The sequence below is a fragment of the Anser anser genome (genome assembly GCF_964211835.1).
Source record: "Anser anser genome assembly, chromosome: 10".
NCBI classification, from domain to species: domain Eukaryota; kingdom Metazoa; phylum Chordata; class Aves; order Anseriformes; family Anatidae; genus Anser; species Anser anser.
In genome coordinates this window covers 15,170,913-15,192,067 of record NC_139730.1, presented here as the reverse complement: position 1 = coordinate 15,192,067, position 21,155 = coordinate 15,170,913, and the positions used below count along the sequence as shown (strand labels likewise).

At 37.9% G+C, this 21,155-nt stretch overlaps 1 protein-coding gene across 6 annotated transcripts in view; it reads left to right on the top strand.

Moving 5' to 3' along the window:
• The window catches only part of TLN2 (talin 2), a 227,399-nt gene that overhangs the window by 30,339 nt on the left and 175,905 nt on the right, over positions 1 to 21,155 (top strand). For 4 of the 6 annotated variants that reach the window (XR_014588799.1, XM_083850952.1, XM_083850955.1 and 1 more), the window contains exon 2: positions 4,665 to 4,766. The gene's annotated coding sequence lies outside the window, so the exon portion shown is untranslated. The remainder of the gene's footprint in view (positions 1 to 4,664; positions 4,767 to 21,155) is intronic. The other 2 variants (XM_083850954.1, XM_083850951.1) reach the window with 1 other exon arrangement.

Sequence of the window (21,155 nt, the reverse complement as noted above, 5' to 3'; positions counted from 1 at the left end):
CCATGCTGACTGGGCCTGATCGCCTGGTTGCCCTGTAAGTGCCACGTGATGACACTCAAGATAATCTGCTCCATGAGCTTCCCTGGCACTGAGGTCAAACTAACAGGCCTATAGTTCCCCAGGTCTACCCTCCAGCCCTTCTTGTAGATGGGCATCACGTTTGCTAGCCGCCAGTCGACAGGGACCTCCCCTGATAGCCAGGACCGCCGATAAATGATGGAAAGCGGCTTGGCCAGCTCCTCCACCAGTTCGCTCAGTACCCTTGGGTGGATCCCATCCGGCCCCATCGACTTGCGTACATCCAAGTGCTGTAGCAGGTCGCCAACCATTTCCTCCTGGATAGTGAGGGCCACATCCTGTTCCCCATCCCCTTCCACCAGCTCAGGGTACCAGGTATCCAGAGAACAACCGGTCTTGCCGCTAAAGACTGAGGCAAAGAAGTCATTGAGCACCTCAGCCTTTTCCTCATCTTTTGTAACTAAATTTCCCCCTGCATCCAGTAAAGGATGGAGATTCTCCTTAGTCCTCCTTTTGGTGTTGATGTATTTGTAAAAACGTTTTTTGTTATCTTTAACGGCAGTAGCCAGGTTGAGCTCCAGGTGAGCTTTGGCCCTTCTAATTTTGTCCCTGCACAGCCTCGCAACATCCTTATAGTCCTCTTGAGTAGCCCGCCCTCTTTTCCAAAGATTATAAACCCTCCTTTTTCTCCTAAGCTCGAGCCACAACTCTCTGTTCAGCCAGGTCGGTCTTCTTCCGCGCCGGCTCATCTTTGGGCACGTGAGGACAGACCACTCCTGAGCCGTTAAGATTTCCTTCTTGAAGAGTGCCCAGCCTTCCTGGACTCCTTTGCCCTTCAGAACCTCCTCCCAAGGGACTCTGCCAACCAGTGTCCTGAACAGCTCAAAGTCAGCCCTTCGGAAGTCCAAGACAGCGGTTTTACTGGTCCCCATCCTGACTTCGTGGTCACTCTGCCCAAGACAGCTCCCGACCACCACATCTCCCACCAGTCCGTCACTGTTTGTGAACAGAAGGTCTAGCGGGGCACCTCCCCTGGTAGGCTCTCAAACCAGCTGCAACTGGTTAGAGAGACTTCTAGACTTTGTAAATTTCCACTAGTTACTTACACAACAAAATTGTTCTTTTTCTTTTTGTACATCTTGAAAATGAGTGATGCTGTTTGCAATACTAACCATGTCTCTAGCTTGATGTTTCGTGGCTTTTGGATATGTGTGTAGACTGTAAAATGTATACGCTCTGTTAACTTTTGAATCTTTTTAGTGATTTTTTTTCCCATTATTCAGCTTGAATAATTCTCATGAGTTATGAAACAACTTCAAGACAGTTCTGAGAAAGCTAAGGGGAAACAAATGTATAACGTGTTTGGTTGTGATAAAACAGTGAGATGATATCGATAATGACTTATCTAGTCATATGACAAGCAAGTAATGTGAGGGTTAAGGATTTTTCTTAGATTAAACATGTACACTTTTCATTAATATTTAATATGGTGAGAAGATTGGTTGTAAGGGAGATACTCAGTTCTTTCCTTAATAAGTGCTGAAGTGGTAAAGGGCAAGACTATTTATACCTGTAGTCATACACCTATAAAATTTCATATTTTAAACAATGTATTTCCAGTAGCCTTCTGAATATTAAGCGTGGGATATTAGGATTTGTGTTGAAGTCTTTTAGAAAAACTTTTTCAAGTAGATAGAAATTTTTCCCCAAAGGTAAGCTTTTAACTAGTCCTGTATTCACTGGAGAACATCTCCTTTTGTTGAGTATTTAACAGCAGAAATCTAACTTGTTTTTTTTTGGTTTGTACATTGTTCTGTAGATTGTATATATGTATCTCTCTAGAGAGTACATTAAGTGGATGATGTGAAAAAAGACTTCGTTGGTGTTGCTGGTTTGTGTACAGCACTTCATGTGTTTAAGAAAGTAAGGTGAAAGAAAAGCCTGCTTGTTCTTGTTTGGTGTTTTCACTCATGTGAGCAGCCCCTCAGTGCCATGCTCTAAGTATTTCCAGACACTGTAGGTTTGGTGGGAGAATATTTCACAAGTAGCCTGTGTATGTAGTGCTGCAGGACAGTGCTTGTGGGAGTTCAGGTGCCTGAACTTTAGATCTGCTCTCAAAAATGTGAGGCTTTCAAAAGTGCTGCCATCTGGTCAAGTGGTATGAGCAGGCAGTTAGATTATAATGAATGCAGTGCCCAAGTAGTGGTATTGCCCATGTACCAGGACTGCCTGGCTTCCAGGCAGGTAGTATTGGTATTACAAAGCAGCCAAGACAAACTACAGAATAAGGAAATCATAGAATAAGGAATCATAGAATATAGGAATATAGGAAACATCTGTCGTGATGTTGAGGAAATTGTTGAATGTGAACAGCTATCACCTTGTTGAAAGGTGTCTGCTGAATAGCTTTCCACACATAATGATATTTCTTTCAGATCATTTTCAGTGCTGCCAGGCAGAAGGCTTTTGTGACCAGTGTCAGAATTTCAATACGTATCTTTATACAAGTTGACTGACTGATGGCATATCACAAGTTCATTGATTAAAGGAAGTGACACTGCTTCTAGGAAATATGCTTTTGCTGATGTACACAGTCAGCTTGGTGGCAGAGAAGGAGCATTATTTGTCTCATTATTTGCATGAGTTGAGTATGGATGTGAGGAAGGATCCTGCCTGTCTTTTTTGCTGCATGAGGAAATAAGACCAAATGTCAACTCAAATGATCTGTATGTTAATCTCTTGTTAGTGTTACTCTAGCAGACAAGGCGCATGCAATTTTCAGTTACAACTGCAGATATTTAATTAATATACAAGTCAAGGTTTTAGGATTAGTTTAGGCTTTCTCTGTGTCACCCTATATTTCTGTTGCTAAACCAGGCAGTCAACAAATTTGTAGAAGGAAATAAGGTAAGGTTACAATCTCAGGTTGGCAAGCATATGATAGTTTTAGTAAGGACTAAAGGGAAACTAGGTAACTAAAAGTAGACTGCAATGTAGGTTTGCTTTGAATTCTCAATTATTTCTGGAGTGCCTTCAGCTTTGTTAGATAAAATTATTATTTCCCTTATTTGTAAACCTCTGAGAGGAAATGACCTTAAGTTCATCTGTCCTTGTCCATGAAGTACCTTCTTCTGCTGAGCCTTAAAACTGAAGAAAAGCTACGAATAAACTTAAGATTTTTTAATTAAAGGGGAGAGGCTAATATCTTACATTACTTTCTTAGTTTTGTGATTACCCGGAGTAATTTGAGAATAGTTGAATCTGATCCCCTTCTGTATTGGAGGGGAAGCAGTTGGGCAGTCATGCTGTGAATGACTGATGTCTTCTGAAATGGCCAGCTTTACTATACTGATGAGCAGCAGTGCTAGACTGAATAGTAATGACAGCTGCTATAGTTTCAAGACAAACAAATGACTTCATTTCCTAGATCTCTTTTTGTGAAAAGCTAACCCCTTGTATGATAATCCTTGAGGCCTCAAACAGCATGTAGTAGTTCAGCATGTTCATTACTGAAACTGGGAGAAATGAAACCAATGAGGAGTAAAAGGTACACTGTGTATCGTGTATCTGCATGCATATATGTGGTTGCATGTATATTTGCATTCCTGAATAACACTGTCAGTAGCTTCGAAGTTGTATTTGAATACTGCAAGTTATATATATATTTTTTAAATTAATGAGCATGTTGCAAGTTCCAAAGGCAGGCACTAAAATCAGTAAAGTTCTTTGTTAGACCTATGTAATCTGGAGGTCAGCTACTTGAAAGGGAGATGAGGTCCTGGAAATAGCACCTCAGTTTTACACAGTGCATTTCTCCTCAAATTAATGCTTTATACCGATGTTCTAATGTTCACGTAGATGGAAAGTATTTCCTTTGATTGCAGTGTTTATTCCTTTACTGGCTCTAGTGTAACTTCTTTACTTAGTTTGCTTATGTTAAGTTTAAGCCTAAAAATGTTCATGTCAAATGTTTGAGTTGCATGAAAATAAAATACAGCCTTTTTCAAAGTCCTGTAAAATATGGCATTTCTTAAAGGTACTTTGTTATAATTTGGACAAAACACCATAGTTTTTGACTATTTCAGTCTGTGTGGCCTTCAGACTCATAGATGTCAGTGAGGACAAATGACTGGCATTTAAGGGGAACTGGATTCACAAACAACTTCTGGGTGCATGACGACTTGCAGGTTTGCTGTAGTATTTTATCACAGTCATCTTGAAAACAATGATCATTTTCCTACAAACAAGCGTTGGGTGATACAAAGTAGTGATGCTGCAGATGTTGAAGTTATCTATCAAGAGTTTCTTTTTTCTATTCACATCTCCACTATGCACATTCTCAGGAGTGTTGACCAATCCCTGTAGTTTTCCAATTACTGGTATAGGTTTGGATAGCAGTTGCTGCTGTCAGGTCACTCTGCCTAAATTCTGCAATATAAACTGTGCTGGTTTGTTAATAACTTCACTTTGAAGGACTGGTGTATGGGTCATTTTACTGCCATATTTCAAGCTTTTTCTTTGTCATTGGGTTTGGTGTGCCTGTCATCTTGAAGAGTGCTGTCATAACTTGATATTTCTTTTGCTAACCTTTTCACTTAGAATATTAAAATTATTTTTCATCCTCCCTACCCCTCTTTTTTTTCCAGCAGTACTGCATTGTGGGATAACATCAAGGTCTGTCTTGCTGCTGGACTGTTCTGTTGACCTGTTCCAATATTCTGAGACCACAGACTGACACGAAGGAATCTGTAAGTACAGTGGTATGGGGGAATACTTTGCTGCCACTTAAAGGTATGCATCCTATAAAGATAGTGTGATGTTGTTTATAAAACCTTGTAAAGTAAGTGGTGAATGGCAGTATTTGTTTTATACCATGTAGTCCTCTCTGATTTAGTGCGTGCGGTTGATCAATAAGCAAAGATCGGGTATTGCTTTATTAAAACTCCATTTTGTATTTTTAGCATTTAATGAAAATATTAGACGGAAAAAGGAGAAAATTCTGTTAACAAAATCTTTCTTAGGTGTCTTACAATCTTAGGCAAAGCTAAAATAGGAGGAAGAAGACTATAGGGAAGCACGTTAACTTTAAAATAACCGAATATGGTGGGTATTTAATTTGATAATCTGGAGTTACCTACTAGGAATTTTAGGTTACAGGGGATAGTTGGATCCTTATAACACAGCCTTTGCTGTATTGATTGGTGTGTTGTTGCAAAGTAATACTGCAAAAAGGACTGTGACTACCATATTTGAACACATATTCTGGAAGAAGTGGCATTACCCACAGAGAAATGGAGAATGAAGATAACAGTTGCTGTTACGGTTTAGCAGGAATATTGGAAAAGAAAAAAGTACGTCTCGAGAGAGATTTGTCAGCTCTTTGTTACTGGGAATGCCATACTAACCAATACATGGTGTTTCAAGCAACTGCCATCGTGTAATAGTTGGATTCTAGAGAAACCTTTAAACAAGAAAAAAGTGTTGTTGCAAGTATTTTATACCATGGCAGTTCAGAAATAGGAAATACTGGATTATATTTATCATCAATCCTGACTTCAGGAAGGAATATGAAAACACTTCAGTCAAGATGTGGTTTACATGTGACTGGAAACTGCAGTTGTTTTCCTGGCACTTGCAGAACGTAGTCTCTTTGAGAGAATCTGTCTTTATCAGTTACACTACTCTGAAAATGACATTGCTTCATCATGTAGCAGTGTTTTGAATTTCATTAATGAAGAGTGGCATGATAACTCATCTTTCAAAGTGTTTTGTTTGAGACTATTTCCAGGCACAAGAATTCTTAGGTATAAATAAAACTATCTATTTTTCCCCCACTGTCACTCCTGTCTCCATTGATGTAACTGTGTCAATACGGTTAATTCTTCATTAGCTTTGCTTATTTGTTTGAGTACTAGGTTCAGTTTGAGTTACTAACTTGATTATGAAGTATGACCACTCAACTTTGTTTGGAATTTCATCCCCTAAATATTGCTACACGTACATACTGCCATACTGACACTTATTTCTCATTTTCTGGGCTGTGACCATTGATATGTTGTTGATCACAGCTATTGCAAGGAAGATTTGACTGTTTTATTCCAGAGAATGTGAGCACACGCTTAAAAGAGTTTCATGTTGGATGGTGAAAGTTCAAAACAAATAGTGAATTTTGACTGGATCTTGCTTGTAATGAAGTTTATAGTTGCAATGTTATCCTTTAAGTTTGGATGAATATCTGTGTCTCATGCACATGTATGGACTCAGAACTCTGCCTCTTCTTCCTACAGAGCTACAAAGTCAAGAATGAATTATTTGCTTGAACTGCTCTGTAGTTCATTTTGCAGTTGGATGCTAAAATATCTTCAGGTGTTGATGTTTATTGTGCAAATAGGAAATAACTTGGACAGTTTGTTTTGAAAATAAGTTGAAACCATGGCTTAAAACTCTTGACTCCTAGATATTCTGAACAGAAAGGTACTGAAATTTTCTAGATTTTAAAACAATGAAAATACCACAAAGAATGCAAATAGATTCTTCTATTTGTAAGATAGGCTAACTTTCTTGTGTCTTTACTTTTTTTTTTTTTTTTTTTTTTTTGAAACTTTAGGGAGGAGGCAAGAGTTATAAAGTGGCCAATCCTACTGAGGAGGGCATTATCCTCCTGACATACCCAAATACTAGACAGCCAGCACCAATCCAGTGATAAAGCTGCTGTTTAAGCAGAGCTTTCCAGGCTACCTTTTTTTAATTTGTTCATTTGTGTATGCTAAACATGAGTGAAGTTTGTCGTAACTGTAAGCATGCTCGGTTATACGTAGGGTTTTTGTTATACTACTAGTCCAGCAGTGGTGGCAGTGTCCTCGACTTCTTTTCAAAATAAGTTCTAGGATGATTGCCAACAGTTTGTAGTTCAGCTTCTTCAGAAACTTACTACAGTGTCATGTTATGTATTTGTATACTGCTGTCAAGTATTATTTGTTGCAAGTATCACAGTTGGCTGGATGTTGTGATTACAAAATGTGTGATTTTTGGTTTAATATTTTTTGTGCTGACTATCCTAACCAAGTGGATTAAACGGAGCCTGTAGCTCGAAGTTAATTCTAGAGGTTTTTTATGAGGAATATTGAACCTTTCAGAACTGCTCTGAACTGCACTCTGAGATGCAGAGCCAGTTTATACAGCATAATGAAGAAAAATTAAATATTATGCTCAAATTTTAGGAAGTGGCATCAATTTATATATATATAAATTTGAGGAAATGAAAAGCTTGTGAGAAATTGTGTAGATTGCTGTAAAGTTAAATGGGTATTCCTATGCTTTTTTTTTTTCCGGCAGTGGGGAAAGACCCCTCAGATATAGCCTGAACTTCAAGGCATTGGAATTACTCAAAAACAAAACAATACTGTTTAAACAAGTATTGAATATCATGTGTTTTAATTCAACTTTGTGCACTTCCGGTCACATTCTTTGAACCTCTTAGTTCTTCCTATTTTTATAAGTAGGAGAGCCTGACATTTCTTTTGAGTCTATCCAAATTTAAAGAGGGCTGTTATTCCTTGTTATAATGATTCAAGTCCATATGCATACTGTATTTGAACAAGAAGTTGTGTGGGACTAATGGGGTTAACTAGAGTGAGATGCTGACATGTATCAGGTATGAATTGATGCTTTCATTCTGGTAACGCTGCAGAGCCCTGTGCAACCTTTTGCTTTACAAACCACTTTAACTGTTGTGAAAATGCGCAGTGATCTTGGATCTTGTCTTCAGTGTCCACTGCAGCTTCCACGTGTAGCAGAATTGGCTTGTCACCTGCATGCTGTCAGCTTTGTCTTCTTGGCAGCCTGAATGGCCTGACTTGGCTTTTTGCCTGCTTGCTACAACAAGGCTTCTGAGGGACAACTTTATCAATCTTGAATTTCCTTACTATGACAATTCTAATTTTTTAATTACTTTATTTCTTCCCTCCATCTTCAAATCTTGTAAGCTTTTTTCCATCCTCAGAATATTTTTTCCTGTTGTTACTTGGAGTTTGTATTAATTAATTAAAGGTATTCGGCACATGTGTATAGTCAGTTGTTCTGCCAACAACTAAGCATAGCTAGCATTTTCTTATTACTGTTAACATTCATTTACCTACGACCAGGGTCTATTTCTTCTTGTCACATCAAAATGAAGTTGGTACAACCAAGTATCTGGGCTCCAAGCATAGATCACAAAATTAGTGACTGTGCAGGAGTATTCAAGAGCTGGATGGAGGCTCTGGTGCTACAATAGCGAAAGGTGTTGCTCTGTAGTGGATTGACTTGTGTAAGGCAATTGCACCAACAGCCAACAAATTGTGGTTTGCTAGTTCAGCCTCCTGTGGTTGAGCTACTGTTCTCAAGCTTCATATCACCATGTGGGAATGCTACTGACTGTCTTTTCAAAAGCACTGTACAGAAGGAGAAATTGCTGCCAAACTCTTTCCAGTGTCTTTTCCCTTTACCCTACTGTTTTCTCCCCTTTGGCTTTCAGGTTCCATGTGTGTTACTGGTCCTTGTAAAGGCTGTGTGTTTCCTTTGGGAGCAGTACTGTTATGCCTTCCGTATCCAGAGAATAATCCTGAACCACCCTCAGACTCTTGAGCTCTGCTCTGTTAGGCTGCTAAAGATTCCTTAGTTTGGGCACAGAAAATGAGTACTCAGTTCTGATCTTACATCGCTTGTGTGTTTTTTGCCCTTTCAAGGGTGAAAGGCTGGGAAAGAAAGCTTAGCTGTGGCCTGTGAGTGGAGGTTATGGTGTGTCTATTTCTATATTCTCAACTTGCTTTGGAAAGGCTTTTCGCCACTAATGAGAAGTATTCATCTCTTCCCATCTTAAATTGAGGAATTAGTTACAGGTACCTTTTGAAAGCTGTGATAAACAAGACACCGAAGTCCTTCCCTGTAATGTCTAAATTTGATATGTACATATGTCTTAACGTAGTCCACAAAGACTTCACATTTGGACTTGAATGTTTACTCTAACAGCTTTCATGAACACATGCATTGCTTTTAGATTTAAATAGCAGTGTAATCTGAGATGAGAGCTGTAGTACAGCAGCTAAATATATCCTTGCAGCATAGCTGAGAAGTCCAGCATTCAGAAATTAAATTTGGCAAATAAGGAGGATTTTGATCTTTTTACAGCTACAGCAAGAAAGCAGTCATCTTTTATGTGGTCATATTACTTAGTTTCAATTTATTAATATGCTTGGCTGAGACAATATTAGGTGCATAGGTATCAGTATAATAACATTAATGCAAAGCAAATCAATATAGACTAAATGGTAACGGTTAGACTGCAGTGGGTAAGCAAGTGTTTAAGTAATAAGGTGTCAGAGTGAATATAAATGGTTGTAGGTGGCTGATGTTTCTAGTGGCATTAAGACAAACACACCAGTTGAGAAGATCTATTCCATTTGATGACAGAAATGGCTGAAGTTGTATTGAATCTTCCATAGAGAAATGTGTTAGTTGAATGGTAATATGGGAATGCACGGTCAGTGTGGATTTCCGTATAATTATTGCATAAAATGTTACCTGCTAATTAAGTAGTTCAATTTTGTTTAGTTGTAAGAAATGTGAAATGGGGGGGATCAAGTCATCTCTTAACGAAGCTTGAGTAGTCGCGATTGAGTATTGTGGCTTTTACAGTGTTATAGAGAGAAATGGTGCTGATTTTTTAACACTTGAGCTGGTATCATATTCCAGAAGTACAATAATTACCCGATTCCCTGGCAGCTGGATTGCGCTTGGATTTTAAACCATATCAGTTTTCATGTAGGATTCTCCTGAATGACGCTGAGCATGTTAAGCGTTGTACCGAGGAGAGAGAGAGAGCCAGAAAGCAAGGAAGTTTTGCAGACTGAACTTTGCAAGTGAGGCTTCTAAGAGCATATCGCTAGCATTAATGTCTTTAGGTAGTTAGGTAGCAAACTTGACGTCTTATTGGGATTTTCTATATTGCAGGTGTGCTAGATATAAGGAATAAATTCTTTACCAGGAGGTGGTGAAACACTGAACAGGCTTCCTAGAGAGGTGACTGGTGCCCCGTGCCTGTCAGCAATCAAGAGGTGTTTGGACAATGCCCTCATGAATAAGTTTTAACTTTTGGTTAGCCCTGAGGTGTTCAGGCAGTTGGACTCAGTCTTTGAAGGTCCATCTGTACTATTCTATTCTAATGTATGTACGTTGCAAACCAACATCTGCAAATGGACACGCATGTCAGGCCTTTTTTTTTTTCCCCCCCAGACAGTTCTAGCAAAGTTAGAGATGTTTCTAGCAAGTAATGGGCCAGCATAAGAAGTGTCCTCATCTCTGTGAGACAGCAATAGGAAGGGAATAGGATGCCTGATTCTTATGACATTTGTGTAAGTCGGTTTTGGTTTTCCACTCAGTAATGAAAGTGTTTCAAATACTGCTATTTGCAGTTGAGGTTGTTTATCAGGTAGGCTAGAAATGTCCACTTCTGTTTCTATGTCTTTGTAGAAAGGCCACAAGAGTGTTGTGGCCTGAGGTGATTTGCTGTGTAATGGAGCAGTTTCTGTTGTGTGCAAATTGAATGTTAAGAGGTGTAAAACAATGGTGATTTTTGATGCCTGGCTTTATGGTTAAATACAAAAGCTTTCTAGAGTGTGGGGGAGTTGTTTTGCTTTTTTAGACAGCAGGGAGAGTATATGTGTATAGAAACTGTGTTTTTCCAGCACATCCTAAAAAGCAGCTTAAATACTGGCTCAGTGTAGTGGTAAGAGATGAGCACGAACATCAGCCTTGCTGAATTGTGCTGATGGTTGCTTAGGAGTGACTGGCTTTTCCTGACCTCAAAGACATGATGCTTAGTCTGAAACTGGGCAAATCAAACCATACTGGAGTCTTTGGTTAGAAGTGGTTAAACTGTGGCTTCAAACAATACAGCTGTCAAATTACCTGCTCAGTAGATGGCTGTGTTTTAATTTTATTGTTTGTGACTTCTGAGAGAAAAAGTTCTCTGGGTAAGTTTGTGTATTTTTGCAGCCATGACTAGTGTCTGTACTCTGATCGCTAGAGTCAAGCTGGTAGCTGGGCTGTTACGTTGGTTGACTTTCAGATCTGGAGGTTATACATTAGATTCATTTATCATTAACTTGGGTAGACCTGTGTGTTAACGGTTGCTCTTGTTGTCTGACATAAGCTGTGTACCTGGGACAGTGAGGTCAGTTTTCACCTATGTGCTAGCTTAATTCAATAAAACTAAGTGCAGAATTGGACACAAGTCATGATTATCAAATTTTGTGTTTAGTGCGAATTCTGAATGTAGTGCGTCAGATTCTTGGCAGAGAGTGGCAAAAAGGTTAGGGCAAAAGTATTATGTGCAGCAACTGAAGTTTCTAAATATTTTGCAAGTGTTTCAAGCACATTGCAGTGTAAATGCTGCTGTGTTCTTCTTCCTTGGTAAATGGATTGTTCTGCCCAAGACTTGAGTGTGAGTTTTGTATAGTTGGAGAAAATTAACACACAGGAAATGTGTTTATTCTGAAGTGAGACTCTGTGATGAAAACCAGAGAGGCTTTAGCAGAGCTCTTAAGACAACCCAGCTGAGTTATAACAGTAATTTCTCTTTTCAAAATCTGGAAGCAATAAACACTTCCGATGTGCTTTCAGAATGCAGAGGAATCAGTCCCTTGGGCAGATAGCGTATGAGAAAAAACTTTGGAGTTAACTTTGGATATCAACTGTACGATCTTCTAAAGATGTGTAAATGCTATGGCATACGGGAGGCTGAGGATGCAATGATTTTGCTTTTTCCTCTCAAAGATGAACCTCAGTGAAATGGTAGGGAGACTTGAACTTGAAACAGTCCCAGTATGGGGAGCGATTGAAAGGGTTAGTGCTTGGGGTTAGATGCCTACATGCACACAACTGGAGGGTTGATTTAGTTCAAGGATTTGACGAAGACAAGTGTGATGGCGTCCTACCTGCTCTTTATGTTATTGGGTAAATATAAAATATGTGTAAAAACAGACAAACAAAAAAGCCTTAGTCTGAGACTATGTAGATAAGGCATCCTGAAAAGGATTATTTCATGTTTTCCTACATAGCTCAGACACTGCCTCAGCCTCAAAACACATGCTTGGAAAGCTTAGTTCTGTCAAGAGAAGACATCTCTCTTCTTTTTATTGAAGGCACGTGGGGGTGGGGGAGAGTTGAGCTGGTCTTATGTTTGATTTTAATGAAGAGTATAAGCAGCATGCATTTCTTATGTATGTGTTTTCAGCATTCTCTCTCCTTCTTCCCCTATTTAAATGGTGATTCCAGACAGTGTTCTCTCATGGGACAGTGTGAGTGCTGTTCAAACTGCCTGTGAATACTGCAAAGCATCAGTTGTTTTTTGTTTTTTTTTTTTTTCCTAGGGGTACTTGAAGTGAAGCAATTAAAATGACATGAAGTGCTTGAGACTGAAAGATATATGTCTGTGGGAAGACTTTATGAAATTTAAAGTGTATTCTAATCAGAATTGATTTGGCAGCTGCATAGTTAAAGTAATAGACGTAAAAATGTGATGATGTCAGGACCTGAAGATGTACTGTTTTTTTCTGAAAAGTGAACGTCCTGTCCTCTAAGATATAGCAGGCAGAAAGAGAACAGATTTATGCTATCTGGTATAGCGTACAACAATCATATATATGCTTCCTGGAACTATGAAATTTTCAGTCACTGAACAGCTCTAGTAGTAGTAGTGAAAAAGCTGCCTTTTAATTTGCTTTTGTTTTTTTTAATTTGCTCTTGTTTTCGAGTGGTATCAAAAGACTGGTACCTCCTGCAAAAAAGTAAATTACTAATCCATGAAATAGCCACTAGTGGTCTTAACCCGTTTGGTGTGACTTTGCTTACTTGTATAAATGGATGTTATTTGGAGAAGGAGGCACATTGCAAGTAATTTAAAAACCATAGATTGCTGGGGTTACAGTACTGTACAGCAAGCTTGGTTACCAAATGATTGTGCTGTGAAGATGACCTTCAAGCATACAAGAGGATGAAAAAGTACTGTCTTAGGAAATCTCACAAAATTTTATTACTGGCAATCTGCTCTAAAGAGCACTTTTCTTCCTCTGGAAAGACTTAGAACAGTTGTTGATGCCAGTGGGCTTGCTTTGATCTGGGAGACTAGTGTTTGTGGGTCAAGAAGTGCTTTGCATTTGTGCTAGTCAACGACATTCACTCTGGTCAATTTGTAATGCCAGTTGTTTTTGATCTTGATTTCTACCGTCTTAAGAGCTTGACTGGAGTGGTAACTTTCCTTGACAGAAAGTGGCCATAGGCCTCAGGTGGCTGCTTGTGATCTCATTTTGAACTCCTGAGCTGCTGATGGCTGTTAAAAGCACACACTAGTTGCATCAGCAGTTCCTGTTTGTAAAAAAGGTTTGTTTTTTTTTTCTTCATTACTGTTTACTGAGGAAGTAGCAGCCTAAAACAAATTAATTTTCAAGTGCAGAACATTTCTTTCTCTCTTCATCTTACCAGAATATACTTGTGGAAATAATTTCCTGGCGCTGAAAGTTTGATTTTTGCTTCTGTATGTCATTAGACAAAATGCATAGAGGGGAAAAAATGTGTAACGTTATGTGTATATGATTGCATAGCTTCTGTAGCAGTAGTCAGTGTGGAGACTTCCTGGCATTTTAGCTCTTCTAATTCGTAAGTGATGTGAAAGTGAAGATAAATAAATGATACAATAGCATGCTTCCTAACAGTCCAGAGTATTTTGATGTTTAGAAGTAGATAATTTGATCTACGAAGGCTGTTGTTGTAGGGAGAAATTTTAAGGAAGAAATAAACCTTTTGTTATAAGTTGAATACCTTCAATTTTAAGTCTTAAGTAGCCAGAAAAATTGCAAACAAATTGTGTTAAGATGCCATACTGTGAATTAGAGAGCTATGATGAAACATACATACAGAGCTATAGCTTGCTTTCTTTCCGGAACAGCATTTTGGTTCCTTATTGGTCTGGACAGCCTTCTGCACGTGTTGTTTGTAAGTAGACACTTTTAATTTGTGTAGTTTGAAGGCAAATTGTAAGATTACTTTTGAGGTGTCTTGATAAATTAATGACTTTTCACTGGAATAAATATCTATTTTTTTGAGGAGAATTTTATCTCAAGCTGTTTAGTCTGAAGATCAGAGATGTTATGCCAATTTTTATTTTCTGAAAAGGTATTGTGTTTTTTGGAATAATTTTCTGGAGTGCAAGAATGCAATAGAGGAATGTGTCGATTTCAGGGTACTAATTGAATTTGGGCCCCTCTCGGGAGTTCCTTAGTAGGCTGGTATATCCTGGTATAACATTTCTGCAGTACTACAAAATCCTATATTGTGTTTGACTCCACATTCTTCCCTTTCAGCACTCCAAATTTGGCAGCATAGGTCTCCGTACTGGCTGCTTTTCGGAAATATATGTAGTTTTAACAGCTGAATGATAACTAGAATTACATTCATGAAATTCTCTGTTGTATTTTCTAGGCACAAAATACTTACATACTTACAGTATTCTACTAAGAACTGAAGTTATTGAATGTTTGTTCCAGAAATATTTAAATTGTATAAATACGAGATTATAATACTGTTAGGATATTTTGCATTATATGCAGTGTGACTTTTAACTCCCTCCTTTATATTAAGTGTTTTCAAGGTAAGAAGTGATTCCTCTTTTTCATATATGCTTGTTTTCCATGCATGTTGTCAGTGCTTAACAACAACAACAAAAAAATCACCTTTTAACTCAAAAAAAAAAAAAAAGACAATAAAGGAAAGTGCATTTTTAGTTGCGCTTTAGTACACATGCATCTTAGGGTCCTGACTATCTTGCATGAATTAAATTGTCAGTTTGTGTATGGGAAATGAATGGTGGAAATCCTTATTACATGAAACCTGCAAACTGAATCAGCTAAAAGGCCTTTATAGCTTCTAATGTAAAATATAGATAGAGATCTGTTTCAACCAGACTGATTTAAATGTACAACTGTCTAGACTTAGAATGTAGAAATAGTGCTTTGCATTGGCATAAATTTGCAAGTTCTGCCCTTTTTGTTTTTCTTTTGGAGCTGTATCTAGTCTCCAAGAGTACTGCTACCCACGAAGCCTAATAGAAACAATAAGCCTAATACAAACAATGGACTTAGAGCAGATACCTCATCTTAGAACTTGTGGCTACTCATACGTATATATTATTTGTTCTAGTAAAATAATAGCTTGCACTTCAGTGCTGAGTTTGATTTTAGAAATGCATATTATTCTTTGTTTTTACTATGCTTTTTAGTGCTTGTTGTGAAGGCAGAGGCTGGCCATGTAAATTGCTCCTGTTTTCACATAATTACCTACTAATTTCATCTGCCTTCAAACACATGATTCTTCCAGACCTGCTCAGCAGCAGACATAGGTGGATTACTAGTATAAAACCTCAGATTCAGCTAAGCCTTCTTATATCTTCAATTATTTTTTGTTTTTATATAACTAACTGGGATTTAAAATCTTTCTGTAGTGCACATATGTTATGAATTGTTATGGTCTCTAAAATGTATATATGCTCGTTCTTGGTGATCAGTGCTGAACGTTTTTGCACTTAAATAACTGCTTCAAAGGCTGTACCTGTAACTTTGAAAGGTGAGCATACTTCTGAAAATGCATAGTCACCAGCGTGTTTAGGACATGTGCTGCAACAGGCAATATTCTGGACAGCTTTCTAGGCTCACTTGGTGTGCTTGCCTTTTTGCAGCATTAGTCAAAACTTTAAGATGAATTTAATATAAGGCTTGGATCTGGTGATAGGTATTTTTGTTTGTTTGTTTTTTTGTACGGGGCTAAAATCTACTGTGCACATAGTACATTAACAAGAAAATAAATATTTTGACTTAACTTTTTTGAGAAGAAATATGAAAATCGACTTGTTAATAAGTGGAGGTTAAATATGTTTTTGTGAAGAGGAATGGGGTTTGGGAACAGGACTAGTGTTATCGTGTACTGATAGACCTTTCTTGGATGAGTATCTTGAAGGGGAAACATGAACCTCCTTTAAAGGATGCTTATTCAGAAGAAATGTTTGCAGCCAGAGTAATTCATGACTTAATAGTACAGAAAAAGTAGAAGCTCCTGTATGTTTTTTTGATAGTGATTACTTATGACATCTGAATTCATGCTTTTTTTTTAATGAAAACAACACAAATATATTGCCATAGAGTTGCTGAGGCTAACTAGCTTCCACAGAACCAGTGAGCCTTTGTAAAGGATTGCTGAATAAATGTTGCTGTAGTGTATATCAGCATAAATGGGTAAGAAATCCAATGAATTCTGATTTGAATGCAAGTAAATATTTGGATATTCTGAGTGTATGGCATCACAAGGTGGGAACAAAATAAACCCTGTACTGAGAAGTTTCTTTAATATTATGGGGTTGTTCGCTGCTGAGGTGTCAGTAGCCAGAAGAGAAACAGAATGCAACTGTTCTAAGGCAAGCTGCTCTTTCCGTTTCCGGGACAAATAAGGTTAATGTCTTGTTCACAGTTGTTCAACAGCTTAAAGTTTGTCCAGATGTGAATAAAGGATAACTTCAGTGCAGATTCCAAATCAAGAAAGGTGAGAAGTTACAGTTAGCGTGAATGGTACGTTGTTGTAGAAACTGCCGTGTACTCATAGTTCAAAGGCATGTTATTTCACATCATCAGCTGTCATTTTCAATTACTATGTTTTGTATCCCCTTATTTGGAAAAATGTTTAGTTCCATTTTTAAAAGCCTATTTCTAGGCTTAAGTCTAGAGCCAGACATGTTACATTAAATGAAGAACCATTGATGATAACTGTAGTGAACTCCTTGCAGAGACTGTGAGTCTGGCATGCCTAAGTAGTTGATACTTGAGAGTCTCTGGACATTTTGGAGGGTAAATATCATTCACATCATGACAGAAGAATAGATGAGTTTGACTCGTGACACATTTTTAGTGCTTGGTTTCGCAGGAGGGTGGTAAAGCATGACTGCCTTGTACTTCAGATTACACTGGTAAATCAGTCAAACTAGCTTTCTGTCATCAAAGGAAAGGCATTGCAATGTGATGCCAGGATGACATACTGTTCCGGGCAAATGCCTTTCAAAGAACTTAATAAGTGTGACTGAATGTGAGTATTTGCTGTAGCTTTTACTGTAATAACAATAATTAAGTTGAAGTAAGTTACTATTTCATGTTTGGTAAACCTCATTTTTCCCCCTTAAGAGGAACAATTATACACGTTAAACAAGATTTTCTCTTCCTATCCGACAACAAAGTTAGAACTTGTTTTTCTAATTTACTTGGAGAGTAAGCTTGGAGTTCATTGTACAATTCTGAGTAAAGTTTGAGTAGTTGCTGCTTTATGGAGAACTTCCTACCACTCCTGAAGATTTGTGAACAGCAGGAAAGTAGTGTTTGCCTAACAAAGAGTTTGTGAAAACACAAAGAGATTTATCTCTGATATTTATTTCAGAAGGTTAGTTCAGCTTCATCATGTAAGAGATGAGATTTACATTACCTTGAAAATGCAGCAGAGTATAGTTGGCTTTAAATGGTCACAACATGCACTCTTTTGACCTGTATACAAACATGCAGCCTTAAGACGAAATTAATGGCATACTTGCCTCTTATGTTGAAAAACTTACCCATTGTGCCTTTTCAGATCTCTTCAAAGCTGTCATCCCACATGTGTAGGATGCAATGAAGATGATGAATCTTCAAAGCTGCAAATAATTAAGAAGCATAGTAGATCCTAAGAGGCTGAGACTGGGTTTTAGCAGATCAGTGTAGGACTGAGCAGCCACCACCTGTGAAGTATAAAGGAAAAAAGGCTAGTTTAAATACTTCAGCTCATACCTGAAGCACTATTTTTATATGCTTTACATTTTTAAAGGAATAATGCTTAGTTCCAAGTGTATGTGAAGAATTGTATTTGAGAGTACAGTTTCAGCTGCAGGATAGTCAAATTTGCCTACATGCTGAATACATTGTTCCAGTAGGTGATTTCTGTTTATGAAATACCTGACACAGCTGTAGATTATGTGTTATCAGTAAAGAACATGTTTGTAATGGTTGTTTTGAACAGATAAGATTGAAGTTACAGATGTTAGACAAAAAAGACACAGAAATGTTTAATAGCACCACTTGACTTATGAAAAGCAGTGCACAAGCAGTTAATGTGCCTGAAATTCAGTCAGGCGAATCAAAACTCCCAATTTCAAGGTAGGGATGGGAGTAGATGAGCTTTTGAATTTCCCTACTAATCTGGGATTAACTAGTTTTACCTACATTGGTAGGTACAACCTCAGATTCTTGAAGATCTTGGGGTTGTCTCCTTTTAACTTCCGTTGTTGGGTGTCAGTGTAAATATCTGAGCATGTCCCACCTCAGTCTTGGTTGCTTTTCTTCAGTGATGACTTAGGTATGTCCGACTTGTTCAGGAACATAAAAAGAATAAAAAATTCCAAACTGTAATTTAATTCTTTGTGACAGTTTTCATACTTGTTTCAGACTAGCTCCGTAAGATAAGTCCCTATTACAAAATAATAACCTTTTCTAAATATTTGCTTTTGCTCTTCAGATGCTGTGTTTATGACAACTTTTAATCTCTTCAGTATGTCAAGTTTGAAATGATTCTAAGTGTTTACTGGCAGAAAATTACAGAGAAAAGCTTGTTGTTGAAAGAAGAAATGCCACCTTTCACCCTATTAACTTGTTTCTCAACCAGTAGCAGTTTATTATGTAAAAACTGTGAAGGGTGGGGCAGGGGGGATGACATGATCTGAGGAGTCTGGCTAGGGAGATGGGGCAATCTTTACTTGCATGATAAATAGTAGTTTCTCAAATCTGAAGTGTAAATGATAGACCATGTGTTTTGGGGTGGGTGGAAGAGCAAGAATTGACACAGCATATTGGTTTGTGTTGGCACACATGGATTTCTGACTATAAAGTCTCCTGTAATGTTTTGCTTGGGGGGTGGTGGTGAGGTTAATTAAAACTGTTCTCATATTCAAAGGTACCTTTCATGTTTCTGTTCATACTATTAAAAACTGACTTATCTGCAGTAGCTACTTTGGGGTATAGGTTGCTTATTGGTCACTTTTCCCCATTTGTTGCCTGATTTATTTCTCATGAATAGTAAGCATAGTGCCAAAGCATGTGGGTGTTTTGTGTCGTTGAGGAAGTAATGTGATGAAACTAAATGTAGGATTGCTAGATTTATACACAGTGTTCTTCTGTTTACCTTTTGTAGCTAGAACTTCTTTCTGGTTTCAAAGTAGTCCCAACACCTAAAACTTGAAGAAAATCACTAATTGAAAGGTGGCTTTAGGCATAAAGGAAAGTTCAGCCTTATAATTTAATAACTTCTCTGTATTAACCAAGAAGAATACTATAATGGTTGTGCTATGATTGCTCAACCTTTCACACTTACTGTCATTATGGTACTCTAGAGGAACATTATATAAAATATTTAAAGCTTTATCTTAATGGCTTTCGGTAATGGCTTTTTGGTAATGAACCCAGATTAAAACTGAACACAAACCACTTAGGAATTTTTTAAAATGCAAGCTTCTTCAAATAGTACCAGCCTAAGTTTTTGTATTAGGTCTTTGTTGGACTCCAGTTGTTTTTAGTATAAGCGAATTGAAGAGTACAACTGTGGTTCTCTGAGAGTGTTTCTGCAGTAGACTCTTTGTGTACCTGTCCTGGCTTGGTGTGCACATATCCACATTCTTTGTCTCAGAATGACCCACTGGATACCCCAGATCTTTGGCAGTTGTTGCCATATTACTTCCAGGTAATAGGAACAGGTAGCGTATCACTTCTGGGAAATCATTTGCAAAACTATGGTGGTAACGTACAGAGATGTGAGTGGTTACAAGAATATTTAATGTCATAAATGCCAAATTGCTTTGATTGTTGAAAAATCATGTATGAATCCACAGCACCAAAGTGTTGCTGGTACATTGTAATGTCAGTTTGATTAGTTAAGTTGTATGACAGCTCAGCTTTACTGAGATGTGTGGCTGTTTCCAGTACTTCCAGATCTTTAATAGAACAGATAGCTTGAAAGTTACTACAGCTTTCAAGTGTCACATGATGGGGATGCCTCCCAGTTCTGACTGAACTCCTCCCAGTTTCAAAACTGAAATGCCAGCTACTTGGTATTTTCTAATAGCAAACTAACTTAAGTTTGTAATAATTTTTCTTTTCTTTGTTTTATAATCTTGTTATAAGTAGACCTGATGTGTGAATGCTACATTTACCAGTAGAAGTTAACTCAGCATTGGTATGTGAAAAAGAATGAGAAATAGAGGCCTAGAAGCCTGGTCATAGCTTTCATTGCAAGGCAAACTTTTGAGTGATTCTTCTTTAGGGTTCATTTGTTTGTGTTGTTTTTTTTTTTTAATAGAAATGGATGGAGATCCTTGTCAGTGAAGGTGGAAAAGATATCAAGCATTACATCAAAAAGGAACTTTTAAAACAGAATTGAATTTTACAGATAACACTGCTACATTCATACGTCCTACTTAAATTGTGTTTGCTTCAGAGTGTGCTAGTACAATCTCTTCTGTGCTGTAGCTGAATTAGAATATAGGAACTGATATATACTGGTCAGTAGGTCATCTTTGCCTAGTGAGGACAGTTTCTGCTTTGCTGTCCAGGCTATCTTTTTGTTGTACAGTGCTGACTAAGAGCAATAGCTCTCTTGTTCCCTTGTAAACTCTGCAATGTTATTGAAAACTCATTGAACTGTGCATGTCCTACCTCAGCATGTTGCAGACCCTCTCCAGGAGTGCATGTAGTGGCGTGAGCATGTTTTCAGAATGTTGTTTTACAGAATGCAACTTGTTTGTTGCGGTTAAGGATTAGAACCAAGTTAGAAGAAGAAAAAAGAGGAAACACTTGAAAAGAGGATAGGAGCTATATTCGCATGCGTATTTTTAGGGTTTGGAGCTCAAATCAATATGCAGGATGCCAAGGAATCAAGTTAGTGAGAGTGGTTTTGAAGGAAGTTGGAGGAACTACAAGCTTAAAATGGTCATTCTGTGCTGTTCTTCTTTTCACAGAGCAAAATTTTGAGGCATTAAATCTCCAATC